The 7199-nt window shown below is 42.5% G+C and overlaps 1 long non-coding RNA gene across 3 annotated transcripts; it reads left to right on the forward strand.

Moving 5' to 3' along the window:
• The first annotated feature begins 280 nt into the window (after positions 1-280).
• LOC116825967 (uncharacterized) lies at positions 281-6761 on the forward strand. Of its 3 annotated transcripts, XR_004373961.1 has the most exons (5): positions 281-443; positions 952-1104; positions 2827-2910; positions 4939-5047; positions 5647-5731. It is a non-coding gene; the product is annotated as an uncharacterized LOC116825967 (long non-coding RNA). The 3 variants fall into 3 exon arrangements; XR_004373960.1 differs by lacking the exons at positions 4939-5047; positions 5647-5731 and adding an exon at positions 6532-6761; XR_004373959.1 differs by having other exon boundaries at positions 4939-5731.
• The last annotated feature ends 438 nt before the right edge of the window (positions 6762-7199 follow it).

Genomic DNA, 7199 nt, shown 5'->3' on the forward strand with positions numbered 1-7199 from the left:
GCTTCAGCAGCCGCTACTGAGCATGCGCACACACCACACTGCTATAGGCCGGGGCGCGGAGCGCGAGAAATTTGACACTCTGCCCCCCTCCCCCCTCCTGATGGAGGCGGCTCTGGAGCTGGAACCGCGGACGTTTGTGCAAGGACCGAAGCACTGGGAAAGGCCGGGCCTGGACTCGGGTTATGGCTCCAGCATCCACCGGCGTCCGCAGCGTCTGCTGGACTCGCCCGAGGCAGCAAAGTTCTCGCTCTCGGGAGCCGCGTGCGAGTCGGGCCCCTATAGCCCCGCAGCGGCCGCGCTCGCAGACGCGTCCGGCTGCAGCCTCCTGCAGGAGGTTGAGGAGCCGGTGCGACAGGGACAGACGGCTTCCCCGGAACAGCGAGGCGCAGCGAGAGACTCGGAGCCCCCGGCGCCTCCCCGTGCGCCGGTGAAGCGCACTTGAGGTGAGAGAAGGGGGAAGGCAGCAGCTCCTTGGGGGTGACTTTCCGGCCGCCCCCCTCCTGGTGGTGGCGGGTCTGTGGGTGGGTGTCCCGCGTGGGGAGGGCACGAGGATTCGTACAGGGACCGTCCCAGGTTAAATGGCTGGGAGATCAATAGCTTTAAAAACCCTAGTTCTAGGAGGAGCTGCCCCTTGAAAGACCTTTAAATCTTTTCTACTTCAAACAAGGAGATTCTCTGCTCCTGGCTTGGAGCCTACTGCACTATGGGTATAGCTACACAGCAACACCTCTCACTCTCCAGCATCTCCTCTGAAAGCTCCAGTTAACTGACTTAGGCTTGCTCAGCTCACACGTTGCGGCCAAAAATAGCAGTATAGCTATTGGGCTAGATTCCTGGCTCCCAGGCCCTCCCCACTTGCTGGGTTTCAGCCTGAGCCCAAACGTCTACACTGTTATTTTTAGCCCCAGGCTCTTAGACTTACAGCCATGGATTTTCCTTTTTTCTGTGTAGATGTACCCATGCAGACCTTCTGTCTCAGGTCCATAGCCTGACCTGTATCCACATTGCAGAATGACAGGATCTGAACCCAAGTCATAGAGGGACTTGGGCTAAGACCCACCCCCTGGATGAGTCCCAGGACTCAGGTCCTGAGTGCTTGCTGAGGTGAGTCAGACAGGTGTGTGTGTAGATGGTAGGGAGGTTTGGGTTCAAACCTGTTTGCACCCTGGTTTACAGTGGAGTGTGTGTATATTATATAAGGTCTCATCAGCAAGGGAGAAACAGACTGTCAGAGGAGATATGTACAAAGTTATGGCAAATGCTCAAAAAAATCTGAAAAAATAAGGGTTTTTCTTCTAATCTCTCAATTCTAGTAATTCTAACAGTAGACAAAATAATTCAGAGATGTATGAAACTCCAGTCCTGTAAATTGTTCCATGCACACATGGAACTTGGCCAACTAGTAACTAATAGCTGAATCTACTTTTTAACTTTTAAAAATGAGTAGATTTCAACTAATGGTGTCCCTTTTTGAACAACAAAAAGACTGGTTTAGTGCTTCAATCTGGGAATTTATCCTTATAAGGCCCATGTTCTGTTCCTGGCTCTGCTGCTGGCTGAGGCCTTGTCTATACTGCAAATGCTTTGCCAATATAACTGTTCTTGTATAGACTGGCAGATCCTGCTACTGTAGATGCAGGATATGCTAATAGAAGATTTTTTTTTGCCCCTACTATAGCGGCACCTCCTTGCATGATGTTAGCTCTCTTTTGTCAGCACAGCCGGGTCTATAATGGGGTTTTTGCTGGCATAGTTGTGTCTGCTGGGGAGGAGGATTCACGTCCCTGACCTCATAGCTAGGTTGACAAAACCTTGTAGTGTAGGGCTGGCCTCACAGTAGTGATCTTGGGAAAGTGACTACAGGTATGTCTACACTGCAATCAGGAGATGTGATTGCAGCACTTCTTACTCAAGCTAGCTTTGATCTAGCTACAATGATACAGCATGGCAGCTCAAAACCAAGTACTCTCTGAACTGGAGGATTGATATGGAAGAAGTTTCTTATAGAAGAAGCAGCTTGTTCCCATTCTGCACATCGCAGTGTGATATCAATAGCTATGCAGATAGTTGATAACATAGTGCAGACTGGTGTTCTGCTGATGTGTTGTGGCGAGGTACCTCCCATATATTTAAATCTCCATATCTCTCAGTTTACCTATATTTGCTTCACATGGATGTTGTAGGCCTTAAAGAGAGACACCTCTACCCTGATATAACATGACCCCATATAACATGAATTCGGATATAACATGGTAAAGCAGTGCTCCGGAGGTGGGGGCCTGCGCACTCAGGCAGATCAAAGCAAGTTCGATATAGTGTGGTTTCACCTATAACACGGTAAGATTTTTTGGCTCCCAAGGACAGCATTATATTGGGGTAGAGGTGTACTGTCAACCTGAAACTTAGTTGGTTTAAAAAAAAAATTACTTCAAAAGTAGTTTCTGGTCCCACACTTAATCTTGAGTCCCCATGATAATGTATCTAACTTTACAGTTATAGTTTTCTGTTTTTAAAATGTTTTTCTTTTCTCTTTCTGTCTGAAAGTAACACAGAGACTGACTGACAATGAAGAGTGCTATCACATGAATAAAATAAATTGAAAAATAGAAGTAACTAAATTTTTCTTTAATTTTTCACTTATAATCATCATTGGAATTACTTGTTACAGTGTTCAGACAATAATATCACTGTTCTAAAGTAGATGTAGTCATTTTAATTCCTTAAGTGCTTTGAGAACCTCCAATGGAAAGTAATGTAGAAAGGCAAGGCATTCATAAGCATTATATTCAGTATAATAAGACTGGGTGCTGACTCTGCTGATTTCAGGTCAGTGCTCCAACATCATCTGGAAAGTAATAGCTGGTGTTGCTGTGACTGTCGCTGTGGTTGAGGCTGTGGTTATTTTGACAGGTAAGGGCTTTAGAACAAGGGGAGAACATCTCCTTGGACATTTTCATCTTCTGGCTTGTTTCTAGAACTGAGTAAAACTAATGCAAATGCTCACAATATGCAGAAGACTTAGATTCTCCCTTGCATCCCTGGCCAAAACTCCTTATGGTACATTAAGTAATATATAGCACTTGCATGATATTTCATGGTTATCAGGTACACATTTAAAATCTAAATACCTATCTCATGTTAAGTATCGGTATTTCCATTTTATTCAAGCTTCCCAGCTTTATGTTTGTTCCACCCCATACTCAATTCACTAAAATATGTTGATTTTTGATACCACTAAATTCTTACTGTAGCAGCTCCCTGTTAATTTGTAATGTGTGCTCACTCTTAGGAGAGTTCAAATTTGTCCCTTTCTCTTGCATACGCCTTTCTAAACATCAGCAGAATTAAAATTGGTTTATCAGTTCATGATCCAAAATATTTAAAGTATTCTAGATCCAACTTGAATTACTATATTTTCTTTCTCTGAAATTCCTGTCATCAGTGTAATTGGATTCAGTAGTTGTTTTGTCCCCTCAAACTGTTTTATAGTGTTCTTTGTGCAGCTAACCAGAAAGGATTGAAAACTACAAAGTTACAAGGTCTGGTAACTGATATAAAATCCTGAATCAATGCCTAGAAAACAGTGATAATCTGAGAAACCAATCAAGTCACAGCTCTGAGGTCTGATACCTTAGAAAACCAGCAGGGCTAGAGAGTTCTGCTATGTATTTTAGGGTAGTTCCCATTATTAGCAAATGCATAAATGGTACAATAAAGATGGGAAAAGGTTCAAAATATAAAGGAGAGAGAGAAAACAAATGTATTAATAAAAAAAAAATGTCAAGGGCTAGGTAGACATGACACATATTTTAGCCGTTCAGTAGCGTCGGGGTCATCAGTATGGAGTATGAAAAGTCCTCCTGATGAGCAGCCATTCAGTAGATGTATGGCGTCTCCAGGTGCACCTCATCTAGACAGATGACTGTTCCCGAGTCCCCAGAACTGGTCGTTTCCTGCACTTCACCCCGCATCTGAACTGATTGAGCTTGCCTAGAGCAGGAGTAGGCAACCTATGGCACGTGTGCCAAAAGCAGCACGCGAGCTGATTTTCAGTGTCACACTTCACGGGTCCTAGACACCAGTCTGGGGGGCTCTGCATTTTAATTTAATTTTAAATGAAACTTCTTAAACATTTTGAAACCTTATTTACTTTATATAACTAAACTATTGTTGTATGTATTATAGACTTATAGAAAGAGACTTTCTAAAACCGTTAAAATGTATTACTGGCATGCGTAACCTTAAATTAGAGTGAATAAATGAAGACTCGGCACACCACTTCTGAAAGGTTGCCGACCCCTGCCCTAGAGATAGCATGGCAGCTCAAAGCCAGGCAGTCTCTTATCTGGATGTATGATGTGGAAGGAGTTTCTTACAAAGGGAGTAACTTGTTCCCATTCTGCTCACCACAGTGTGATAGCTTCTGTTGTGGAGATGGTTGATGATGTAGTACAGATTAGTGTTCTGCTGATGAGTTGTGGTGAGGTGCCTCCCACATATCTTTGAAAAGTGGCAGTAGTGGTGTCAAAGAGGTTTTTTGCGGCAATATAATGCCTGAATTAGGTGATGGGATATTTGAAAGGACTGGCAGCTACTCTGTACTGGTTGGCCTCATAGGGTACGTCCACACTGCCCAAGGGATTGGTGGGTAGTGATCGATCTATCGGGGATTGATTTATTGCATCTTGTCCGCCCCCCTCCCCCGCCAGACCAGCCCATAGCCCTTTTTTGTTCTCATTGTCTGATTCAATTGCTCATCAGCTAGTGTTGTGCAGGGAGAGCTTAACCTTCTCCAAGTGAGTAGCAGAGAGCTACATCATAGTACTATATAAACAGCATATGCCAATGCAAAGCCAGAAACAAATGTTGTGTGTCATCACTGTAGTTACAAGCCTTTAAATCACACAATTCATTAATATCATCCCTTTTTCTTTCTAGTTCTCAATTCCAAACTGATTTTGGTAGCTGCTATGTGAAATTATTGGAGCTGGTACCCAAAGCTTTATGCTACATGAAAGCAACTCGGAATTGCATTGGGAGTACCTGGGTATGACTGAGATCAGAATTTGGTCCCTGTCTCTTGCTTCATTTTCTTCAGTGTATTCACTTTTCTGTCCCATCTGATGCTTTCTTTTGTGTCACTTTTTTTCTTTTCTTTCCCTTTCATTAGCTACTTTCTTTCTCTCTCACGTTACTCTTTACTCTCCACTCTGCTGTTTCATTTTTTTTTCCTTCTAGCTTTAGAAGTAAACTGCAAAAGGAAAATAAGGGGCATGGGCACTTTATTCCCTGCTGCATTATGATTTATAGAGAATGACTGAGATTATTTTTAAATGGGTTTGTTCTGTTTGTTTGGTTTTTATTTTTTAAATTTAAAACTTCAGATCTTGCCTTCTCGGTAAAACACTGTGAACTCTATGCATAAGATACGTTGCCAGAGGAATAACTTTAAAAAATGTTGTTTTTTTTCTGGGTTTTTATATGTCATAAAAAACTAAAGACAACTTCCCCGCCCTTTTCTTTGCATGTCACCTTGAACCAGTTTTTCCTGTCCCTTCTTCTTCACTCCATGCTCCCTCCTTCTCCTCTACTGCAAATGTTGTTGTGTTCAGAGGAAAACCAAAAACTGCTTTCCTTCTCCTTTAGTCTGTGAGGAGACAAGTCAAGACTTAACTGCAGCTCCAGGTTGCCAAATGCAGCATTTTGTTCTTTCTGCATCCTGTGTGCAGCGCAGAGGCCTGCAGAGAGCAGCACTGTTACTAACTTCAGAAGAAGGGGGAGCACTATGCTGTTGACTTGCTGTCTTCTGTCCTTAGGGAAAATGACTTGCCCTTCTGTCTCAGTTTCCCCATCTACAAAATGGAGATAATATTCACCCGCCTTCTGAGGGTTGTGAGGATTAATTAATATCTGTACAGTGCTTTGAACATAGCATAGCATTTTTTTTTTATAAATAGTGCTTTATAAGTATTCTGAAAAATCAGGCACTCTTATTCTGGAATAAGAACATCCATACATGGAGTTAATCAGGAATAGCTATTTTGGAATAACTCCCTGTGAAGACAAGCTCTTACTTGGATTTTTGAAGCTATCACACACTAGTGCTTTACACCCTATAGACAGAGGAATCACTTCTCCCACCAGTGAAATGCAGCTATCACTGTAAGTAGTATGTGGCAGCTGTTTAACAGAACACAACAACATTGTAGAAAATTCAGGACAGAAAGTGGGTCTATCTTTTTATGTTTTTCATACCACAACTTATCACTGGGGTAGCAGAGCCCCTAGTGAAGATCATTGTGTCCTTTTGAATCATGAAAGGTAAGTTGATTGCACCAGGTACTTATTCCAGTTTAGTTTGTCCAGGAAAACTGGCACTCTAAAATTTCAGCTGGAATTTCAGTGATACTCAGACTGAGGTTTAGTGATATTCAGCTGTTCTGCTCTATCTCAGCAGCCTGTAATCTAATGGCTAAGGAGGATATAACGTGTCTTAGAATGTGACTTGGCTATTTGACTTATGTCTCCCAGGAACTTTCTCTCCAAAGGTCAGGCAGTGTCCAGAAGAATGGATATGTTTTGGAGGGAACTGGTATTATTTGCCACTGATACAAAGAGCTGGAATAACAGTAAGGAGTACTGCGCCTCACATGGCGCAACACTTCCTGTGATAAAAGAGAAACTGCAACTGGTGAGAATGTGAAACTATTTTACCTGTTTTCACAAACATCCCATTACTGACTTATCTTATGTAGTCTGTTCTCGAGGTTTCCTATATTGATTATTTATACAGCAATATAAATGTCTGTGGGAGAATTATAGCCAAGACAATACTGCACCCACAGTCGAATGGTAAAATATTACATTATCATCCTCTAGAGACAGAGCGGGTGGAGAATGTTTTTCAGAAAGTCAGTGTAGTGGCAGGTCAGAGAGAGGATAAATAGGTCATTGGGATGACCATTTATCTTCAGTCACTTTATAAAAGAATGGAACAAATATTCAAAGGAGAAAATATGCTAAGCTGGGGCCCTATGCTTCCACTGCAGGATATGAATAATTCCAGTTGAAATCAATGACTTATGGGACAATCGGGGCTCAGAGTGGAGCCAATAGTAATGGAATGAACATAAAAAAGAAAGTGGAGACTGAATATGAGGGTATGGGGTATAATAGGATATGAAGTAGTTTTTCCCCAA

This window comes from Chelonoidis abingdonii, chromosome 1 (assembly GCF_003597395.2).
Source record: "Chelonoidis abingdonii isolate Lonesome George chromosome 1, CheloAbing_2.0, whole genome shotgun sequence".
In the NCBI taxonomy this organism is placed as follows: domain Eukaryota; kingdom Metazoa; phylum Chordata; order Testudines; family Testudinidae; genus Chelonoidis; species Chelonoidis abingdonii.